The 6,058-nt window shown below is 43.4% G+C and overlaps 1 protein-coding gene across 1 annotated transcript in view; it reads left to right on the top strand.

Annotated features, from left to right (window-relative positions):
- LOC109464383 (ADAMTS-like protein 1) overlaps positions 1 to 6,058 on the top strand; it is a 30,431-nt gene that overhangs the window by 13,375 nt on the left and 10,998 nt on the right.

Below are 6,058 nucleotides of genomic sequence, written 5' to 3'. Positions count from 1 at the left end.
TCCCATTCCCGGGGCCCTGCTGTTCCCGTTCTCGGGACCCCACTGCACCCACTACGGGGACCCCCCTTCCCGCTCCCGGGGCTTCGCTGCCCGGCTCCCGAGAAATCGCTTCCCCCGCTCCCGGGACACATTTCGATGTTTTAGGAACACATTTCATTCATAAAAAAAGTAATACATGTTTATACTTCATTCATCGTTTTATTGGTATAAACAGGATCGCCATTTACAGACTGACAAAAATAACGCTCTATGTATAGTGTATACACGTTATGCACTATGCTAACACTATACAATAATGTAACCTGGTACTTTACAAAAATGTGTAGCCGAAACATAGAAACAATAGCTTTTTCCCGAACTAGCCTTCCAGGGACTAGACTTTTAAAATCGTTGGACCCGGTGTAAACTCAGAAATTACTAGTAATTAACAGATTTCTCTAACTTTAAAAAGTAAACTAACTTCACATCTCATCACAGTCACCTCCAAATAGAAGTCCATTTTAGCAAAAAATGTCAAAAAGTAACTAATACTGACATATCATCAGGTTAAAAGAGGAAAATAGCCCTCAGATCATGAAAGCTAAGGGAATGGCGCTTACACAAACAGTCAAAAGACTAAATTTTCGATAAACAAAGAAGGCCTCAAACAAAGTTCTTCAAAATACATGTAAGTGTAGCAAAAACATAATTGCAGACCTAACATGAAGTTAAATGAGGCTTGGCAGAAAACAATATCACGTCATTACAAAAAAAGATCATTTGCTCAGAAATTAATTACATGAACACGTATTCAATTTACAATGTCGTTAAAGACAAGCTGTCGGTTTCGTAAAGTTTGCGTTGTCGCCTCTACAAAATGAGGCTTTCAGGCCAGGAGGTATGCCCCCCCCCCGGAACCTCAATTTCCCATCCCAAGCCAGCCTAGCGGGGACCAATAGGCGGGCAGCATTCGGCCACACCCACAACCCGCGCTTTAGCAAGATATGGTTTCTCAAACTTGTTCAAAAGATACATTTGTAAATTGTTTTCTGAATTCTGTGTCTTTGGATAGTTAGAGCAAAATAACTACCGAGCCGAGTTAAACCATTTCGGCACTGGGCTTCTGGTGCTTACGTCGGCTGTGCGGCGTACAAAACAGTATCTTAGGCCAAGTCTTTGTCTGTGAAAATGTAAGAAAAGAGGCCTTGCAGTCCTGTCCTGCCGATAACCTTGTTGTCCCGATTAAACTTTGTTACCCAGGCGATATGATCTCGAAAATATGAGTGGCAGCATCTCGATACCCTTTTTAAAGACAAGGTTTGATTTGCCGATTCCGAGTTTCCAGTGCTGAAGCCGCCGACACACCAAGTGTTGAGGTACCTTCGGCACTGGAGATCTAGGACGGAAGCCGCCTCAACTCTGTATACCGAGTGCTGAGAAAGGAACCCGTAACTTCGGTACTTGCATTATTTTCACCCCAAATACACCAATTCTTACATTGTTTATCTGACATTTCCAACTCCGATTACCTGCCGCGCCGTACGGAAGGATGCTGTTCAACCCCATTGTCGAATGGAATCGACCGCAAAGTGGGCGTGGCGCGGAATGCTGGTCACCCATTGGTCGCCGCTAGGCTATGTGGATGTGAAATTGCTGTAGGCCCCCCCCCCCTTGCTTCAGGGGACCACAGCGAAACGTTTTCATCCTGGAAGGACAAACTGCCCCCTGTCTGTCTGCGGGATGGCGTGGTGATGATGTCGGTTGTGATCGCAGTCAGGCCGGAGCGGCGTGCTGGGCGCGGGGTGCACCCCGGGAGGGAGTGCAGCGGGGCCGGCCTGGGTCGTCGGAGCCTGCCGGGCGCTTTAACACAGCACCCTCGCCTTTAGATCTGAGCCTGGGTGTGCAGTCTGCCTGTTTGCCTCCAGCCTGGCCTGCAGGATATAGGAAAAACGAAAATCTAAGTCAAAAGTCGAAGGCATTTTTGAATTTCATTTGAAGTTACGTGTACATGTACTAGAAGTTTTGTAAACAAGCCTGGCAAAGATGCGGACGTCTGTATGGACATAGCCTCCTGTGCAGGCCCCGCGGCGGTGGAGAAGAGTTTTTAACGCGTTATTTTAATATAGCCGACCATCCTACATAGCCGACGAGAGAAGGTTGCTTTCCGCCCACGGGGGAAAGCAACCTTCTCTCGTCGGCTATGTAGGATGGCCGGCTATATTTAGTCTCCAAGCAGATCTTTTGGTGGGGGTAAGACGTGGGGAAATGGTTACAGACTGGCCAATTTGATACTGTCTTACCCCCACCAAAAGATCTGCTTGGAGATTAGGCTATATTAAAATAACATGTTAAAAACTCTTCTCCACCGCCGCGGGGCCTGCACAGGAGGCTAGTATGGACACATTTCGAGGAGAAGTCATTTATCATTTTTTAACGAATGTGTTTAACGTCAGACAGCAACAATTTTGTCCAGATGAAAAGGCTCCATTCATCAAGCATCAACGTCTACTTGTTTCTTTTCATTGTAATCATGGGAACAATACAAACACAACATTTCCCTCGGCAATGAAAACAATTCAAATTGTCAAGAGCCTTGTCAGCTTTCGTATGCAAAGATATACATTTGCATAGACTCACCCTCTTCTGTGTGACTGCAGTCGCTTTTCTTTCTTTCTTTTCTGAGCTCTCCGACAGCCTGGCGATAAAGTTTCTTCAAATCGTCTCAAAGTATCCCAAATCCGCGCCTGAAAAAAATACATATGTTCTGAGCAACATATAAACTATATCGATGTACTTCTAAGTAGAAATAATAAACTATGTTATTAATCAGTAAAATCAGGCACAACTTAGCCAAGGTTTTTAAACAACATGTTTAAGATATATGTAACGATAGTGCCGTATATATAAGTGTATCCTTGTTTTAGCTTACCCTTCCTCCTGTCGGTTTCCTGGTTCGTTGCGGTGTTGTCCTTACAATCGGCAAATTGTCGGCCCATGTAGTAGAGGCATTTCTTCCGTTGCGAAAACGAAGTAACAGAACGGGAATGTTTGACGCCTTTTTAGTTCAGGAACATACTAGTAATCTTTGCAAGCCGAGACAAACGTGTTTTGAAAAAGCACACCGTCGTTGTGACAAAGCAAGATTCAAACGACCCACCAAAACAAAGCATCGCGGCTCTTATTGGCTGGTCCCGGCGAGAGCGAGATAGGATTGGTCGTCAATCATATAATCACGTGATCGCGTTCAATACTACAACGATCTTGCTTTTATATTATAGGTTTTAAGTTAAATCGCCTGTGCAGTCTGAACACTTGGATGATAGGATGTTTCTAATTGTGTGAATGTATTTATTTCAAGGCAGACAAATGATCTTCATAATTCTAATTCGTCATGATTACATAGCTTTATTCGTTCTAGAATTACACAACTTGTCGCTCACTGAGTGAAATAAAACCGCACTTTAACTCCAACATATAACCTTACTCTTTGTAAATGTATCCAAAATCCACAATTAATGTCATGAGAGTTGACTTGTTTTGCTGGATTTCAGTATTTTACCAGGCGTGGGGACGCTGTGAGTTCTCCCTTTGTTTACACAAAGGTTATTCACATAAATGGACACCATGTCAGACACATCACAATACACATCGACCGAACTACAATGTAAAGCTTGCATATTATTACCCATACATGTACCTAAAAATCATAACAAACTGATCAGGTCACGTTAGTTAAAACCCCTTTAGTCAAGCGGTTGATAACATCATGGTAATAAACCTCACGGATAAACTATTATTTCCAAAATAAAAAATTCAGATTTAGACCGGAGTGTAGATTTAGGTCATTTTGACCGAGTAGGTTATATAACCCCAGCGTCGGGGCGCCCTACGCTCAAATGTGCGTTGTCGTATGGACGACATCACGATAAATCAAGCCAAGGACGCATAGGTTCAAATGTTGTATTAACAATTCTTGATCATTCTAATTTGCTTAGATTAAAGTACTGGCAACTTTGGTTCAAGTAATTATCACCTGAAACATGAATACACGCAGTACCTAATTACCGCTTATTGTTAGCCGCTCCCCAACACACGCCAAGTGTGCGGGGCGTAAATTTCCGTGCACGTGCACGGCGAGCACGAATCCGGGAGTGTAAGGAAATATCCGGGGCCCGTACACGCGGAGCCCGGAAATCCATGGACGCGACCAGGACACGGCGAATTTCACGGGCGTGTGCGGGACTGGAAACTCTTGAAAACGTGGTTTTTCATACAGTGTAAATATATAGTTTCTTGTTACAACCATATGCACATGTGTATTGTACTCTGTTCATTCAGCTTAATAAGAGGAATTATTAAAAAAGTGATACATTCATTTTGAATTATTCAGTTCATACCTTTATGTTTGACTGTGACTGCAAAAAGTTATCCTGCCCCACCTAACAAAGTTAACATTCAGGATGCTAAGGTAAGCTGTTTGGCACCAAATTGAATGTACATGAAAATTTGTTATAGAGTTAGGCAGCAGCCTGAAGGTTACAATCCTTACAGTGCTAATTTCCATGTATGTCTAGATGGCAGCATGAAGGAGAGGAGGTCACCAAACTCAACAGGGGAGTGAAGAAAATGAAGAGCGGGGCCCTGTCCATTATGAAGATGTCGGCTCTACAGACAGGCACCTTCACTTGCATGGCAGGGGCAGCCAGAGAATCTGTCAGACTTCACCTTATAGGTAATGTACAGGCACCTTTAAATATGTACTAGGGACAGCCCTGTAATAATTCTTAGACTTGAGTTATGAGTGATGTTGGGAATTGCTTGAAGGAGAGAATATGCATGCACTTGTTACTTTGATATATGATTGGATATTTTGGGGTAGTTAAAGCTTAACTTATTGTTATATACTAATTTAATAGTTTCACAGGTATAAATTAGTCTTTGTTCGTTCAGTTCAGCCTCAAAAAGGCTATGGGACTTAACCTACTTGTCTCACTTGATTATGCGACTTGGTGCCTACCCTCTAGGTGGGATATCCAGTGAAACTAGCGCACCTTTCAGCCCCACCATCAGCCCACAGCCAAGGCCTGATGAGCTCAAAGCTCCTGAAGTTCCCAGGCTAGCAGCCACAGTCCCGGAAAGACAGCAGACTGGACTAGGACAGCCACCTGTCATCTACAGGGAGCGCATTCCTCCTATGCTAAAGGTGATCTTGACTTAAGCTCCTGGCTCATACAGATACGTTATTGTATACCGGTATTTTCAAATTTTCTATTTCATTAATTTTTTTCCAAGAGCCCAAAACACTTATCGAGAAGAGTTGGGGTGAACCGGTGTGTTTGGCTATAAATGCATGTCGTCACAAAGCCGCATTGCACTACTAACTAATGAAAAAGCTTAAAGGTCGCCCGCTTTATCTTGTTGTAGAGTAGTCAATTTTCTTTCCTTCCTGCCCAGACTGAAGGCCATGTGGTGGTGTATGTCGGCAGCCCGGTGATTGCAGCGAGTGTGGAGTCTATCACCATCCTGTGTGAGGTGCCGGGAGCCAAGCCCAGAATCACATGGACCAAAGATGGGGCAGGCATGCCAAATGAGCCACGGTTGGTGTTCTAAAGCTTCAATCAATCAATTAATCAATAAATCAATCATCAGATTTTAAGGTTTCAAATGTAGTGTTGCTACATAAGTCCTTAAGCAAACTGTGTCCTTTTTTTTTGTTTTTTAGGTACCAGCTGTGGAGAAATGGTTCCCTGACAATCAACAAACCCAAACACTCAGATGCTGGTTCTTACACTTGTACAGCAACCAACGCAGCTGGCAGAGATTCAGATACTTCGCTAGTTAGTATTGCAGGTAACATCAAGAAGACAGAGGCATGATTTTTTGTCAGCTTAGTTATACTCTCATCGATTGCTTCTTTGGTAGTAAGGGCATTTATGTCATAGCTGGGCCATGATAACGTTCAATATTGGTGTTCCAGACTATGCGATAACTTTAGTTATCACACGTTTCCTAAAGTGGAACACTGATATCTTCTTCTTCTTCTTAGTTCCTCTAACAACCCCGTAAGGGGTATCGCTGA

Source organism: Branchiostoma belcheri, unplaced genomic scaffold, assembly GCF_001625305.1.
Source record: "Branchiostoma belcheri isolate BF01 breed outbred unplaced genomic scaffold, Haploidv18h27 scaffold138, whole genome shotgun sequence".
In the NCBI taxonomy this organism is placed as follows: Eukaryota; Metazoa; Chordata; class Leptocardii; order Amphioxiformes; family Branchiostomatidae; genus Branchiostoma; species Branchiostoma belcheri.
This window is presented reverse-complemented; position numbering and strand designations above follow the sequence as displayed.